General features: G+C 41.9%; 1 protein-coding gene across 6 annotated transcripts in view; it reads right to left on the reverse strand.

Annotated features, from left to right (window-relative positions):
• The window catches only part of LOC134220118 (ETS-like protein pointed), a 377379-nt gene that overhangs the window by 120827 nt on the left and 238359 nt on the right, over positions 1–18193 (reverse strand). The window contains exon 1 of one of the 6 annotated variants that reach the window (XM_062699137.1): positions 9938–10368. The exons of 2 other annotated variants lie outside the window; for them this stretch is intronic. The gene's annotated coding sequence lies outside the window, so the exon portion shown is untranslated. Of the gene's footprint in view, positions 1–9024; positions 9363–9451; positions 10369–18193 lie in introns of those variants that run through there. 3 more of the 6 variants (XM_062699132.1, XM_062699124.1, XM_062699144.1) reach the window with 3 other exon arrangements.

The following is an 18193-nucleotide window of genomic DNA, read 5'->3' on the forward strand; positions in this document are numbered from 1 at the left end:
GTGAGCAACGGGCGCCCCTCCGGCAAAAGGGCGAAAGCGTAACTTGATCCACCCCTGTCGCCGCACCGATTCCGAGTTTGTTACTAGCGAGGTGCCGAGATTGATACAGTCAATAGCATTCTCCCCCTCTTGTTGTGGTGGCCAAAGCACCGAAAACAAGACAACAACCGACCAAAATATAATCCCAGGGATCAGTGCTCCTAATTAGGATTAATGTCAGCTTTACAAGTGTTGGAGCGATATAGCGTTGTCAATCCTCCCGGAGCCGCTTGTTGTTTGACGGCGTAGTTTGGACAGGTTTAGGCGAACACGCTTATCAGTTATTAGTGGACCATTCGCGTCCATTAAGGCGAACACAAACCAAAACAAACATGTAACGATGGGCGCGAAGGTGTTTAGGAATTCCTAGAAGACTGGGCGCCGTCACAATTCCCGGGAAAGTTGGACGCTCGACTCAGATAGCGAAATTATTCGTTCGTTGGTGGCCTAATGGGATTTTGCCAGCCATGCGATAACAATAGACAGTGCTGCCATTCATCTAATAATCGCTGATTAAACCTTTCAAAAACCAAAAGGCCAACAAATAAATCGCAGCAGGTTGCGCGTTGCGAACCTAATCAACGTTGGTGACGACCTTGATGAAGCAAAACCGAAATGCTTGACCAACAAAAACAATAACAGAAATGGCGGCGGTCGCAGAGGGGGTTTCTTAGAAGATCGGACAGATATGATTGAGATGAATGAATGGAACCGGTCGCCGTGTTCCGACTTCGAACCTTGATTACAATCAAAAGATGATGGTAATGGCTTCGCGGAACCCAAACGCATCGGCACACAACTACATTATCAACCTGTTGCTGCCTTGGTCGCTGTGACAACTGAAAACATGACAGATGACGCTGTTCCACGACACGCAGGCCCCAGCCTCTGCTTTGAAGGTTTGTGGGAATTCTGTCCGTGTATAGGCATGGTAATTACGCGAAATGTCATCAAGAGCGGAGGGCGCGGGGCAGTTCTAAAGTCATTTTGGGCGACGCCATCTCGCATAGTAGAATCAGAAGTTCCGCGGCACCAAGGTGAATTAGTTTGAGGGCGATTATCAAGCGACGACGACGACGAGACGATTGTTACGGGGATCGCCTCATTTTGTCCAACCTCCCCTCGTGATGATGAGCCAACGGAGAAGGAGGGGTGATTCGGAAGTTTGTTTTCAAATGAAGTTTACCCGTCGGCGCCGGCTCTGAGGGAAAACAATGGGCGATTACGGTCATCAACGCCTTGCTTGATGGAAAAATTAATCGCCCAATGGTGGTCATTTCGACATAATGAATGGTGGCGGGGGTTTTGGCTGGTCAAATTGAAAGCCTTGATGGAGTAACATATTGAACCGGTCGCGATTAGAGATGATTTGCTCTGTAAGTTATTATTGAGCGATTATGGCATGACATGAACAATGAAAAAGGCATTTTTTCGTAGAAAAAGTCGCCTCTACTCGAATGCTCAAATCGGATGCATTGTGCTCAAGGCTTCGTTTACGATCGTCTCTAATCGAATGCTGAGCCGAAGGGCAGCGATCTCGTAGGCGTTTGCGCTTATCATGGCTTGCTACGCCACGAACCCGCCTTGAACACTTCTCATTCCATTTAATCCCGCCAGTCCATGGAGCATGATGTGTGCGATCACATGCGGCGACAAAACCAACTTTCATTTGCTTACGTGCAATTGTTTCTGTTCCTCCATCTCATTTTTCCTTCCGAGTGCGGTTTCGGGAGCGGTTTATCGCCGGCCATTCCACAATGACCGCAAAACGTGCGCTGCTGGCTGGTCTCAGCCATGCTGCTGTCGGATGACAGAAAGTAGTTTTAGCGACGCGGTAAGCCGCAACTAACACTCCCGCTCTCTAAACAAACGCCGTGGCGATTGTAAATTGACTAGAATTGGATGACAATTGGAGTAAATTAGATGTTAATTTAATAATTTATGGTAATTAAGTGGGTTTTTAGCATACGAGCCGAGCAATAACCGTCAACCGTAGCTGTCAATATGTGCAGAGGACCGCAACCGCTGGCTGTCAGGGCTCCTCAATGCATTCCTATTACAAGGATCGCGGTCGCTTGACAGTTGGTTGTGGAAAATGACTCAGATCGTAGCAAGCGTCGACATCGACGTCGCACAGCCTCCCGCGCCACGGCGCGAAGTGACCATCTGCCCGGCAGGGCTCTAGCGTGACTCCTCAATTGAGCTAATCTAATGTGATTAACGATTTATTTACTTAACGTCAACACCCCCGCTTTGACTAAATAGGGGGAAAAATCCCAATGAGACTGTGTGGACTGGACTCGCATAATAATGTTCCCAGTCCACGGGGTTGAGGGACGGAAGCGATGGTAGTGGTAGCTAATGTGACACTTGTTGCAACACCACCATCTGAGCGCACAGAACTACTGGCAACCAACATGCTGTTTGCTGGTTCGTCCATCGACGTAATTTATTTCTATTTAATTTACCGCTGTTCAGTTGCCCGCTAGTTTACTCCCTGACTCTATGAGTAAAGTGAATTTTTTCTTCTAAAAAAAAAAGAAAGTTGAACTCATCTAACGGTAGGTTGTCCCTTTTTTAAAAATTGTTAAAAAATAGATTCTTTGGGATAGCTCAACTTAAATAAATCAAAAAATCGATTGATACAGTAAAGTGAATAATTATTTTAATCCTTTCTAAACTTGAGCTGGTTTCAGTTGGCTATCTTAGGTATTCAATAAGTTTGTCCAAAAGTTACTTGAATTTAGGAAATCAGCCTTCAAATGACTGAAGAAAAAATACTATGATGACAGGATTAAATGGCCTTTTCTTTATTTAAAGTCACTTCGCATCTCATTCACTTTTTAGTTATCAGGGGTTTTTGACCAATTGACTTGATGTTTTATTTAAACTTTATTTAAGGTTTTTTTTTTAAATTTAGAAACGGCCAGATGTTGGTCTAAAATCGAGCAAATGTAAGAGCCAAAAAAAAGTGGGAGCACTTTTTAGATGTTTTGTTTTAAATTTCAAGAGTAATTGAAGTCGCCTATAGACATTCATATTCAGAAATCTAGCAGAATCGATTACAATTCCAGCTGAAAGTTCCTATTTTGAGTGAAAAGATAGCCCTTCGACGGACGAGAAAGGCAACTGACTAGGGGTAGTGGAAATACATGTTAATGGTATGCAGCGAAACGAGCTTCGGAACACATATGTACGCTTACGTTTGATGGGTTGATGGTAGGCCTGGTATGGATTGATTGGTAGCCTACCGAAAAGTCAACAATAACGAAATCAACAACTACCGAAACGTGGAAATAATGGTCTAAAGATCTGTCCTAAGCTAAGCTGAACTAAGCTCAAATCAAATTTAAAAGTGACAGTTCAATAATTGCCTAATAATATTTTGATCACAGAGCAAGGATACTTTTGACAGACATTGAATTGTTTTTGACAGATTTCATAGACCACGATAGATCGAAATTTTGACAAAAGATAAACCAAATCTATTTATCAACCGAAAAACGGCCTAATTGGTCTTATAGGAAAGCACCTGCGATTTTTATGACCGGGTGTTTTTAGGTTGCTAACTGTCTCTTTTAAAATTGATTTGAATTCAAGTTAATTCGGGAAATATGACACAGTCTAAGAACATTTTCAACCGTTGAACATGCTTTTTGGTCCTATGACGATTCTGAATCCGTCTGATTGTAAACAAAACGTTAAAATGATTTAAATGGAAACGAGACTGAAATTTCTCGCACCGTGTGGAATATTCACAATTGGAAGCAAAATCAGCGGATTTTAAGCGCCTAATTGACTAACGTGGAATGAACTTCCCAAAGAAATTCTGACGTTTGAGCGGGTCGTAAAATGAACACAAAATGCACTTTTCATTTTTCATTCGAATTTCCAGAGGAAATTCATCCGAATTTCCAGAGGAAACTCATTCGAATTTCCAGAGGAAATTCACTCGAATTTCCAGAAAAAATCACTGGAAATTCCAGAGGAAATTCACTCGAATTTCCAGAGGAAATTCACTCGAATTTCCAGAGGAAATTCACTCGAATTTCCAGAGGAAATTCACTCGAATTTCCAGAGGAAAATCACTCGAATTTCCAGAGGAAATTCACTCGAATTTCCAGAGGAAATTCACTCGAATTTCCAGAGGAAATTCACTCGAATTTCCAGAGGAAAATCACTCGAATTTCCAGAGGAAATTCACTCGAATTTCCAGAGGAAATTCACTCGAATTTCCAGAGGAAATTCACTTGAATTTCCAGAGGAAATTAATTCGAATTCCCAGAGGAAATTCATTCCAATTTCCAGATAAAATCTAGAGGATATTCATCCGAATTTCCAGAGGAAATTCATTGGAATTTCCAGAGGAAATTCACTCGAATTTCCAGAGGAAATTCACTCGAATTTCCAGAAGAAATTCACTCGAATTTCCTGAGGAAGTTCACTCGAATTTCAGAGGAAATTAATTCAATTCAGAGGAAATTCATTCCAATTTCCAGATAAAATCTAGAGGATATTCATCCGAATTTCCAGATGAAATTCATCCGAATTTCCAGAGGAAATTCATCCGAATTTCCAGAGGAAATTCATCCAAATTTCCAGAGGAAATTCATCCGAATTTCCAGAGGAAATTCACTTGAATTTGCAGAGGAAATTCACTTGAATTTGCAGAGGAAATTCACTTGAATTTGCAGAGGAAATTCACTCGAATTTGCAGAGAAAATTCACTCGAATTTCCAGAGGAAGTTCACTCGAATTTCCAGACGAAATTCACTCGAATTTCCAGAGGAAATTCACTCGAACTTCCAGAGGAAATTCACTCGAATTTCCAGAGGAAATTCACTGAATTTCAGAGGAAATTCACTTGAATTTCCAGAGGAAATTAATTGAATTCAGAGGAAATTCATTCCAATTTCCTGATAAAATCTAGAGGATATTCACTGAATTTCCAGAGGAAATTCACTGAATTTCCAGAGGAAATTCACTGAATTTCAGAGGAAATTCACTGAATTTCCAGAGGAAATTCACTGAATTTCCAGAGGAAATTCACTCAAATTTCCAGAGGAAATTCACTGAATTTCCAGAGGAAATTCACTGAATTTCCAGCGGAAATTCACTGAATTTCCAGCGGAAATTCACTGATTTCCAGCGAAATTCACTGAATTTCCAGGGGAATTTCATTCGAATTTCCCGAAGAAATTCATTCGAATTTCCAGGGGAAATTCATTCGAATTTCCAGGGGAAATTCTTTCGAATTTCCAGGGGAAATTCTTTCGAATTTCCAGGGGAAATTCTTTCGAATTTCCAGGGGAAATTCTTTCGAATTTCCAGGGGAAATTCTTTCGAATTTCCAGGGGAAATTCTTTCGAATTTCCAGGGGAAATTCTTTCGAATTTCCAGAGGAAATTCATCCGAATTTCCAGAGGAAATTCATCCGTATTTCCAGAGGAAATTCATCCGAATTTTCAGAGGATTTTTTTTCTTTATTCAAGTGATTTTTTATGTTTCTATTAGTTCATCACTGCCAGAGGAAATTCATCCGAATTTCCAGTGAAAATTCATCCGAATTTCCAGAGGAAACTCATCCGAATTTCCAGAGGAAATTCATTCGAATGTCCATTTCATTAGAATTTCCAGAGGAAAATTATTCGAATTTCCAGAGGAAATTCATTCGAATTTCCAGAGGAAATTCATTCGAATTTCCAGAGGAAATTCATTCGAATTTCCAGAGGAAATTCATTCGAATTTCCAGAGGAAATTCATTCGAATTTCTAGAGAAAATCTAGAGGATATTCATCCGAATTTCCCGATGAATTTGATTCGAATTTCCAGATGAATTTGTTTCGAATTTCATTCGAATTTCAAGAGGAAATTTATTCGAATTTCCAGAGGAAATTCATTCGAATTTCCAGAGGAAATTCATTCGAATTTCCAGAGGAAATTCATTCGAATTTCCAGAGGAAATTCATTCGAATTTCCAGAGGAAATTCATTCGAATTTCCAGAGGAAATTCATTCGAATTGCCAGAGGAAATTCATTCAAATTTCCAGAGGAAATTCATTCGAATTGCCAGAGGAAATTCATTCGAATTGCCAGAGGAAATTCATTCGAATTTCCAGAGGAAACTCATTCGAATTTCCAGAGGAAACTCATTCGAATTTCCAGAGGAAACTCATTCGAATTTCCAGAGGAAACTTATTCGAATTTCCAGAGGAAATTGATTCGAATTTCCAGAGGAAATTGATTCGAATTTCCAGAGGAAATTGATTCGAATTTCCAGAGGAAATTGATTCGAATTTCCAGAGGAAATTGATTCGAATTTCCAGAGGAAATTGATTCGAATTTCCAGAGGAAATTGATTCGAATTTCCAGGAGGAAATTGATTCGAATTTCCAGAGGAAATTGATTCGAATTTCCAGAGGAAATTGATTCGAATTTCCAGAGGAAATTGATTCCAATTTCCAGAGGAAATTGATTCGAATTTCCAGAGGAAATTGATTCGAATTTCCAGAGGAAATTGATTCGAATTTCCAGAGGAAATTCATTCGAATTTCCAGAGGAAATTCATTCGAATTTCCAGAGGAAATTCATTCGAATTTCCAGAGGAAATTCATTCGAATTTCCAGAGGAAATTCATTCGAATTTCCAGGGGAAATTCATTCGAATTTCCAGGGGAAATTCATTCGAATTTCCAGGGGAAATTCATTCGAATTTCCAGGGGAAATTCATTCGAATTTCCAGAGGAAAATCATTCGAATTTCCAGAGGAAAATCATTCGAATTTCCAGAGGAAATTCATTCGAATTTCCAGAGGAAATTCATTCGAATTTCCAGAGGAAATTCATTCGAATTTCCAGGGGAAAATCATTCGAATTTCCAGAGGAAAAACATTCGAATTTCCAGGGTAAATTCATTCGAATTTCCAGGGGAAATTCATTCAAAATTTAATCGAATTTCCAGGGGAAATTCATTCGAATTTCCAGGGGAAATTCATTCGAATTTCCAGGGGAAATTCATTCGAATTTCCAGGGGAAATTCATTCGAATTTCCAGGGGAAATTCATTCGAATTTCCAGGGGAAATTCATCCGCATTTCCAGAGGAAACTCATCCGAATTTCCAGAGGAAATTCATTCCAATTTCCTGGGGAAATTCATTCGATTTCCAGAGGAAATTCATTCAATTTCCAGAGGAAATTCATTCGAATTTCCAGAGGAAATTCATTCGAATTTCCAGAGGAAATTCATTCGAATTTCCAGAGGAAATTCATTCGAATTTCCAGAGGAAATTCATTCGAATTTCCAGAGGAAATTCATTCGAATTTCCAGAGGAAATTCATTCGAATTTCCAGAGGAAATTCATTCGAATTTCCAGAGGAAATTCATTCGAATTTCCAGAGGAAATTCATTCGAATTTCCAGAGGAAATTCATTTGAATTTTCATATTTTTCTTCAAATTCGAGACAAAATTTTACTTAAAATAAAAAAAAAATCTTCCGAATATTCCATTCGAGTTGGCAGGAATTTTTTTTATTGTTTCATGAGAGCAGACTGAAAGCCTTTTTTGCAGCCTTTCTAGTAATACATACAATGCCAATCTTAGGGCTTTATGGTCCCAGCGACTGCGCCATTGTTGTATCTGACCTCTACGTTTGTTTTCAGCTTTCCCATATGTATGATAAAATTTGTTTAACCTCAATCAATCCTTTCGATCAATCGGATCGTCTTCGAAAGGATTGATCGAAAAAAGGCTTCCGAGCCTCTTGAAAGGAGGCTTCCGAGCCTCTTGAAATGAGACTTCCTAGCCTTTCAAAAGGAGGCTTCTGAGCGTCTTGAAAGGACGCATTTCAGCCTGTTAAAGGATGCTTCTCAGGCTCTTGAAAGGAGGCTTCCAAGTATCTTGAACAAGATCCCAGAGCCTCTTGAAAAAAGGCTTCGGAGCCTTTTGAAAGGTTGCTTCTAAGCCTTTTGAAAAGATGCTTCCTAGGCTTCTAGCAGGAGGCTTCGAAGCCTGTTGAAAGGAGGGTTACAAGCTGCTTGGAAGGAAGCTTCGGAGCCTCTTGAAAGGAGGCTTATGAGCTACTTAGAAGGATGCTTCCGAGGCACTTAGAAGGAGCCTACCAAGCCTCTTGAAAAGAAGGTACTGAAAAAGGAAAAAGGCCTCTCAAATGGAGCTTCCGAATTATTATATTCTAGAGATTTTAGTTCAGAAGCATGTATTTTGTCTCAATCAGGTATCCCACCAACGTGTTTGTATCATTATGAGAATCAAATCTAATATTTGTAAAAAAACACATACATGTTTACTCGGAGGTGAACTAGCCTTGGGCTAAAAACCTCTTTAATAAAGATTTTAATAATAATAACATACATGTTTTTTTTTTGTCCCATAGCCCTTAAGAACAATCCTCACGGAATCCAAAACTAAATGTTTCTCGCGTTTTTAAGGGCACCCCATTCAAAACGGAAGCCGCGCACTACTATAATTTTTATTATTCCAGCTTGGCTGCCTCCGTCATTACGCATTCGTGTTCGAGGTACCCCCTATGGCCTGCAAAGGTACCACCAGGGGTACATGTATTCCAGGTTGAGAACCGCTGCATTATGACATTATTTTAACGCAAAAAAACAAGGCTGAATTGGATGATAAGTCTAATTTTGGCGCAAGAAAGTTGTGGCTTTGAAGCCATTGATCCAGCGAAACCATCTTCCTCTGAAATTAGTTCATTCGTAATCAAGCAAGGTTGCTACTGAAACATGCCACGAATCACAAACAGCTACGACTACTTGGATGCAAACAAAGTCAATTTCCATTGACGTATTCCCAACAAATATGACAGCCAATTGTCGTTGAAAGTCCTCGCATCATACCCCCGGCTCGAACATAAATCATCCCACGGGCAACCATTTCACAAGAAATCAATCCCCCTTTCGCGAGTCCGAAACTACATACCGTCGGCAAAAAAAAAGACGCACACCACGTACTCACCGGGACCGAATTCGGTCGCGCCGCGTTCGAAGCCGGCCGCGCGCAAGCGTGCTTGCCCTTAAAAGGATCCGCACCCGCAGCGGCAACGGCGCACTCTTCGGTTCAATGAGCTCCATAAATCCCAACACTTAGTACAGAACCGCTAAATGTGGTGCGCGGATAATTAAAATTGAATCGATTCGCCATTTTCGAGCTCGGACTTGCCGCGGAACGAGAGGTGCGTGAATAAAAAGTCCATCATCCGTCGGAGCCGGTTTTTATTGCTCTGGATTAAACCCGGGCACTGTGCGCGCTCTGCCCATCGGAACACGCCAGGGGAACCATAATCGAAGCAATTAGCATAAAGTGCTCTTATTATAGATCCTTCCCCAACAGAGACCAAGCGACGTGGTTGACGACGGCAAGTAGTAGGCCTGGATTTGCGTACCCACGTTTCGTTTCGCCAGGCAACGCCACAGGTTGCTTCGATCGTCTGGCAACACCAGTTTTAATCACCAGAATCACTGCTTCGAGCTGACCACACCTCGGCGATTCATCAGGATAATGAGTATTCAGAATAAAAATTTAACACACATACACTGTTTGCTGTTACGCAATCGCAAAATTCGCGATTAGGCACCCCCACCCGCGCGCGTGGATACACTCCACTCAATTATTGCACATGCTGTCAGTGAGTATCGTTTGCGTCACTGGCACTGTCACACGCAGGTCGTGATTTTCACCGCCCTGATGCAGGGATTCACTTTTTATTACACCGCGTCGCGCGAACCCACTCACATTACGGCGCCCGCAACACACGGTTCAGAAAGCACAGCACCGATCGACCGACCTACCGACCAATGTATTCTTGAACACTGAAAACGCCAAACTTTACCCAGAACGAATAAAAGTGAATGAAAAATTTAATATTTACGTTTTTTCACACACGCTCTTTTTTTCGTTCGTGCGGCTCCTCCAACACTCGAATTTCGCGCACCGCACCACAAGCGAAGTGTATTTGTGGGTATGTGAGTGTTCGACAGCGCGGTGTGATCGTTCCGTCTCACTCGCGCCACCGACGAAGTAAGAACCGAGCTAGGGAAGAAACCAAAACATCGCACAGTCAGAGTCTGCTATGTTTACCCTCGATCGAGAGCGATCACCGACGACGCGCGAGCGATCGCTTCTCAGTTTGCTCGCTCTCTCCACCACTAGGACGCGGACGGCGAACGGCGCATACGCATCGCGCAAAAGACACGAAACGGATGCACAAACGGACCGACGAACGGACGGTCCCGACAAACTATGCAAACGAATTTTCTATGGAGCAAATCGACTTTGCTGCTCTCTCGGATAACGTTCAACCGTGGACTGGTGGGCTGCTGCAGTAGGTGCGAACTGGGTGGCAAGTACCTTCGTCGTTCGCCTCACAGCAGGTCCATCGTGCGCACTAGCAACATGGAAACCATGACATGATCATCATCAGGTGAGGTAGCAGCATAGAAGCATAGATCCCATCCACCTTCGGGAGGGTTTTCCGCCGCTCCTTCCGGAGATGAGCAAAGCTTCGTCGCAAGGCGAAGCGAGAGGAAAATACGAAAACAAGCCGCTGCGAAAGGGAGAGGTAAAAGGTATCTCTCGCACAGATGTAAGCAGAAGGATCGGAAGTGGGAATAGACATCGGATCGATTGACCCAAGAAAGGATAATTTCAGATTTATCGAATCGAAATCAAATCTATTCCAATCCATCTCTGAAAATTGTGAATAAAAAATAGTTCACACCTTTAGAGGAAAGTTCGTATTTTTTTTTTTTAGAAAATTGAATGCGCGATGAATCCAATCGTGCTTGGAAATCAGATGCCTGCTTGGATCGGTTACAGACAAAAATAGATGATGAATGATCAGGCACTCTCAGATCTCTTCAAGAAAATCCATTAATTTCCTTCGAGATTATCGCAGCTTACTTCCACTCAAAAAATCATATTTTCACGGCTTTACTCAATCGGATCTGTACCGATTCTTCCTTTTTCTTTGTGCTACAAGCATACACACATACACTTTTTTTTCTCAAAAAAGTGGATAGAAACCTGCTGTCATTCATCGAAGAACGCCGAAACCCAAAACAAAACGCCAAAATCGGAACTGCCACGATGCAAGAGGAGATTAAATAGTAATTTCTTTCCCCTCCCTCCTAGGGACACGGCGGGATTCCGGAACGCCGCCGCAGGGTGCATTCAGGGTTCTCTTCCCTTTCGGTTGTCTTCCTTCGTATCAGGCTGCTGAGGCAGGTATTCCACCAGCCCAAATCGAAGGAAGAAGGGATTTCCCTCGGATGTTTTGTCCGTGCACTTTCGGGCGATCAATGAACGATCGAAAGAATGAATGAAGTTCGTATTCCTTTATGGATTCCCTTTCTTCTACGCTGGCAATTTGTAGGTAAGGAACGGATTCTCAGCTGGGCGAAATCGGAGTCTACCTGGCCGGGGATGGATTTCCCAACTTACAACTTGAGACCAGAAGAGATATATTCACAGGACAAAAGTCAAGAGCCGAAGAGCGAGGGAGAGCAACCGACCGAACCTTTTAATGATTTTTCAATAAACAGATTTGCCAAAACACGAGACCATTTTTGTTGTTGTGTTCTTTGGCCCTTTTCCACTTGGGTTTTTTTCGTCTTCAGGTCGAGAGGGGTCGTAAATTTGGCGAGGAAGAAGTATTTAAGGCAAAGTCAAATGCTTAATCCTAATTTGCATTTCTTTTGCCCTCTGATCCTCTCACTTTGAAGCGTTTTGTTTGGGAATTCTAGGATTTTTACATACCTTTCCAAAAAAGTAAGGCCGGAGAGGAAATAAACTCTACTGAAAGGTGAGGAAACGATCATATTTTATTGTTAAATAATTGCCTGTCAACTAGAACAAGACTAACGTCGAGTGATTCTTAATAGATAAATGCGAGAATAATCAACTCTTATCAATAATATGCTGCAAAATTCGAAAATACTTAAATAGAAAACCTAATCTCAAAGTTCGGATTGTCATACTAACTGGAAACGAAAAAAAAACATCACCTTTGGGTAGATCGATCCTGTCGATACCCGAATCGGCAGGAGAAAATTCCTGTGGCCTTGTTCGTTGTAAATACAAAAAAAAAATCGGAGTACGAGCAAGGGTGCTCGAACAGGTGGCCAGCCAGGCTACACTGCCCGTTTATGGGACGGGAACTCCAAGGGAGGCAAATTTCCGGAAATGGCGTCGCACTGTTGCGCTGCACTCTCGTCGGGGACAATCAACGTGGGGTGTGCGCTGCTGAAGTGGGATTAAATGTTTAACACCTGGCCAACCCAACCCAGCGCAGGCACAAAGGTGGAGTCGGTCGGTTCTCGGTACCAGGCGCAGTCATCATCCACTACTAGACTACAGGCATGTCGAGAGAGAGAGAGACAGAGCGTTTGTGTAATTCACACGAGGAGGGGGCAATTATTCAATTATACGAACGAGCGCCGCCATGAATAATTTTATGAGCGATTGCGATTTAATTACATCACACTTATGTGTTTCCGTGTTTTGATGGCTTCACACAGAGATTTTCGCGCGCAGAACAACAAGTGCGGGATTAAGAAAGCCCTCGTTCGGTGCTATTTGCTCTCGAAGGGGAATATCTGCGAAGCGAACGGTCCCAGGCAGTAGGCTTTTGAAGTACGGCGCGGTTTGTTGGATCACAATCATAGCAACAGTCGACTGATGTTTACATGATTTTTGACGCCTGGTGTTCATCAAAGCAGGCCTCTGCTATCACCAGTTGATAACAGAATTCACCGAATGTGGTCATATGATTGCTGCAATTTGCACATAGAGAATTGTCCAGTCGTAGTCATTTGTTGATGTCTATTTTAGCTGAATTGAATGAGTTATTCAATGCAACTACAGTCGCCTTTCCACATCTCGATATTGAAGGGACCACCAAGATAAGGAGAGATCGAGGAATGGAAGGAAAATTGAATTAGATATTCTAGTTCTATAAAATAGCATCGTTTTTGACAAAATTGCATATCAAATAAATTGCCTAAATCGGTTGACTAATTGTACAAATTGTCAACAAAGTCAACAGTCAACTAGTCAACAGAGATTCACAAACTTTTTGGAAACGCGACCCACTTATCAAAATCCCATATTTCTTGCGACCCACCAGGTACAAAATGCATTCATTTTGGAAAACTGAATTGAATGCATTAGAATGAGTAAATAATAATTAATTGCTTCATATTCCTCATTCCTCCAGCTAGCCTTGCGAGCAAAGGCGTAGGATTGCCAATCTAGAGATGGTGAGTTCAGTTCTCGGTCCGGTCTAGAATGTTTTCGGGTCGAAAACATTCACGACTCCCAGGGCATAATGTACCCATTGTCCTTCCACACAAGATACATACTCGTGCAATGGTGGGCATAGAAAAGCAAGTCGAGTCAAGTACAAGACACTGAAGACGACCACACAGTTGTGGTCGAAATACGTATCTGCAAAGATAACGAAAATTAACTGGTGGAATTAAATGGACAGTACTTAATTCGTCTTAGACGGTTGATAGAAAAGCTTTCAATTAATAACTGAGGGAATGCTAGTAGAATACTAGCAGGCCAATATAGATAGCTCCATATAGATCCATAGAAGAAGAAGAAGAAGAAAAAGAAGAAGAAGGAGAAGAAGAAGAAGATATTCCTCATTCCTATTTCCATTGAATTAAATGTCCGTGGGAAAAAAAGAAACGACATAAACTAACTTATAAGTTCTTATTAGTTCGCCGTATGACCACTTCGTCAGTATGTAGCTTTTAACCAAATGACATTTTCGGCCAAACCGTTTTCGACCTAATAACCGTTTCGTCCAAATGGAAGTCGGCTATATGACTCCCATCTTAACATGTTATTCGTCAACGGGAGCAAATTTCAAAGCGACAACGAGCAGCCACAATCGCATTTTGGCCAGAATTTCTCCAGCCCCGTGTCCGACAACGTAGCATTGCCAAAGCCATTTGAAACGACTTTAAAAGGTAGCTGAATGCTATTATTAGAGCAACCAATAGGAATTTCCCAAGAATTAGGGTAAAGTGCCTAATAGTGGACCCCCAACCAATAGTGGACCCTCCAGCCATTTTGCATTATTACAGCACAATGTAAACATTTTGCTATGAAATTCCATCGGGAGAACCTACCTTACAGTCCTATGATTTGATTACATGCATTGGAAATGCTATGGAAAGTAAAATTAGATGATTTTTTACAATTCTTTAAAAAATAAACACGAGAGTGTCCATTATAGGAATGTTTTGGGGGGTCCATAATAGGGAAGAGGAACATCCCGAAACGGAACATAAAAATCAAATGAAGTGTCGACTATAGGGAAGCAATTTCCTATTATGGACCCCCAGGGGGTCTACTATAGGGCGAATTCAGTCAGACTTTGAAATGGAAATTTCAACGAATAACGTCGAGTATTTGAGTGTTTTATGTAGGTATCGTAAAGAGGAGATGCAGAGCTTGATATCAGATATCACACTGAATTAATATTTTGAAAATTTCCACTCCTTATGCCAGGAAGAGCAGAATTTCGCTACTAGGGGGTCCACTATTGGGCATTTTACCCTACCACTAAAAATACGAAGAATTTTCTGTGGAAATTTATGAAAAAATCTTATGGAAACTTCGAAGAATTGCTTTTGTTAATCCAGAAGTACATTCAAAGTTAATTGCCTATATTTCGGGTATTAGCCACCCGGAGTGGAAATTAATTGATACTGTTTGATTTAATTACCACGGGTATTCACCTTATTTTGCCGCCAAATTGGCTTTTCTCGGTGATAATGAACAGAAATAGAAAAAAAATGTCTGTGGAAAAATGTTAGTTTGAATGTATGTCCTTTATATACGTCTGGTGATGTGAAAGATTTAGTTCTAAAAATGTATTGGAGGATAACCACTTCCTTCGGTGGGGTTTTATCCCACGAAATCACTACGCTAGTCGAGTGGTTTCCCTACTAAGCTACGAAGGACCTCCGTCGTCCTCCGCAGCTTAGAAGACTACTGATGACATCAAATCCGGAAGTATTTTCCGATGATGATTTTCCCCGAAGAATTTTCAATGGAAACCCCGAAGAATTCGCTGTATAAATTACAAATAAATTATGGTGGAAATTTAGTAGAACTTCCATAAAAATTTCAAATAACCTCATGTAGCGGCTGGAAGCACTGCCTCAGATACAATGGAGCCGTATCAGCCCGGCCAAACGGAGACGTCATCCAAGCTGTCATAAAACCTATCGGCAAGGGAGTGAATTAGATGCAGTGGATTGTCAAAAGCAACATCGTGGTGTTGGCACGGATGATTTGCAAAATATATTTGAATTCTAAATTGTTACTCTAAACATCTTAATTCCTAAACTCTTAATTCTAAAAGTGAATTTATTCTACTTATATACTCTAATTTGGAACTGTGAGTTACATGCAACTTAAAATTAATACATAGAGCTACAGAATAACGTTCAACTACATTGCAGGACACAGTTCATAGTGGAATTGAAACTTAGATCTCGGAAGTGTCTTAGAACATTCTTGAGTAAAAGGTACTTATTCTATGTCTACATTAACGACCAGGTATTAAAGATCGATCTATTTTATTGTAAACAGTTCAGTCTAAGGTGATTTATGTTATCATCTGGTAGCAGCGAATCAAGAGCCACATCTTACGAACTCTCATCTGCTAATGGAGTTAGTGGGGAAAATACCAGTACATGTGAAAATGGAGTGGGCAAGCTACATGCAACAATATCCGTTGGTGAACTTAAAGACTTTTGGCGAATTTATGAACAGGATTGTAGTCTCCGCCAACAAGGTTACCTTATACACTGGTGGAATCAGCAAAGGAATCCCGGTGTCCATTAGACCATGGTCAAGGGTGTCAATCAACACGCATAGCAGCAGGTCGGAGTTTACAGAAAATAAAGATAAATTGTGTTGAGTTTGAGGTGGCCGAGGGCATCATGTACGAGATTGCGAAAGTTTTAAGATGCTTTCCGTTGATGAGCACAACAGCAACAGCTCATGAACTGTGTCGCAGTTGCTTACATGCGCATGGGAGAAGAAGCTGTTGGTATTCTATGCAATGCGGAATTAATGGCTGTTAATTTCGACTTCATCCTCTGCTCCACACAAACCGGTCCAACCAATCTCCGCAAAGATCAATTACTACACATGATCCGGAAACTGCAGGGAATCATACTCATGAATTATCGAAACAACTATTGCTGCTCCGAATCATTCCGGTGACGCTCTACGGGTCTCGAAAGTCTGTGGAACATTCCTCTGTGTTTAACTTGGACAGGAAACGTACATAACACGGATGGAGATTAGTTCCAAACAGTTGCAGTTAATGGTATCTGGTGTCAGCGATGGAAAAAGATTAAAGCTTGACGACGTCCGTACGGTCGAAAAGCTCGCTTTGCCTGAACAAACTTTGCAAATAAAAGACCTTACCAGAAGGTTTCACCATATCAGAAATCTGCCAATCCGAGGGTACGAATGCCGTTTCTCGCCTAATAAATGGAGTCTACAACTTACACCTCACTGTTCCATTAAAGGTGAAAGAGGGGAACACCAACGAACCCATAGCTATAAAAACGCGTTGGAGTGTTCATGGAAGCGGCAACAATCCAGCAGCGACAATTCAACAGTCGTTCAACTTTTAGGCGTGCGACTATAACTGTGATCTTGATCTACATGACATGGAGCAGGATGACTCTTCACTAGAGGATATCCCAGTGAAGTCAACCACATGGCCACATTGTCAGCTACAGGCAAATCCTGACCCAACGAATACCTTCTTCATTATCCAACTCCGTGGTATTTATGAGGGTGTCGCTAAGTCGGTGGCCTCTTGTTAAGTACCCCCTAGTTAAGTCCTTTCCCTAGTTACGATGAAGATGGGCTTGGCCAGCAGTAGTAATCCTCATGCTTTTGTTATTTTTGTTTAAGATTGGAATCAAGGACCACCCCCTTCTTGATTTCTGATAGCATTCTAGATAAGGATCTCAAAAGTAAAACATGAGTATCACTAGTGTCCAATCTACGAATTACACCATAACAATGCCAACGCTAATGCTAAATTATCATATTTTCCATATTCTTATATTTCAATACCAAATTTTCAAAACGACTTATATGCTTTTGTAAAAAAAAGATTCAAACGACGTATTAGTGACTCTGATGCTGCTGCTGCAACACCGCACGAGGGCGAACGACGCACGATATAAACGGGCGTGGAACAGACAAAACTCGATTATCCGGAGGAAAAAGCGCCAGCAGGAAGATCGAGACCGTGCAGAGACGGAGCAACTGTACCGCGCTAATAACTCACGAAAGTTCTATGAGAAGTTAAACCGTTCACGTAAGGGTTACGTGTCACAGCCTGATATGTGTAAGGACATAAACGGGAACCTTCTTACGAACAAGCGTGAGGCGATCCAAAGGTGGCGGCAACACCTAAATAGCGATGTGACAGACGAAGATGGCGGTATGGTGATGGACCTGGGAGAACGCGCGCAGGACATAATTTTACCGGCTCCGGATCTCCAGGAAATCCAGGAGGAGATTGGCCGGCTGAAGAACAACAAAGCCCCTGGGGTTGACCAACAACCAGGAGAGCTATTCAAACACGGTGGTAAGGCACTAGCTAGAACGCTGCACTGGGTCATTACCAAGATTTGGGAGGACGAAGTTTTGCCGCAGGAGTGGATGTAAGGTGTCGTGTGTCCCATCTACAAAAAGGGCGATAAGCTGGAATACAGCAACTACCGCGCAATCACATTGCTGAACGCCTACAAGGCATTCGCCCAAATTTTATGCAGTCGACTAGCACCAATTGCAAGGGAGTTCGTGGGGCAGTACCAGGCGGGTTTTATAGGCGAACGCTCCACCACGGACCAGGTGTTCGCCATTCGCCAAGTACTGCAGAAATGCTGCGAATACGACGTGCCCACACATCATCTATTTATCGACTCCAAAGCCGCATATGATACAATCGATCGGGACCAGCTATGGCAGCTAATGCACGAACACGGATTTCCGGATAAACTGACACGGTTGATCAAAGCGACGATGGATCGGGTGATGTGCATAGTTCGAGTTTCAGGGGCATTCTCAAGTC

This window comes from Armigeres subalbatus, chromosome 1 (assembly GCF_024139115.2).
Source record: "Armigeres subalbatus isolate Guangzhou_Male chromosome 1, GZ_Asu_2, whole genome shotgun sequence".
In the NCBI taxonomy this organism is placed as follows: Eukaryota; Metazoa; Arthropoda; class Insecta; order Diptera; family Culicidae; genus Armigeres; species Armigeres subalbatus.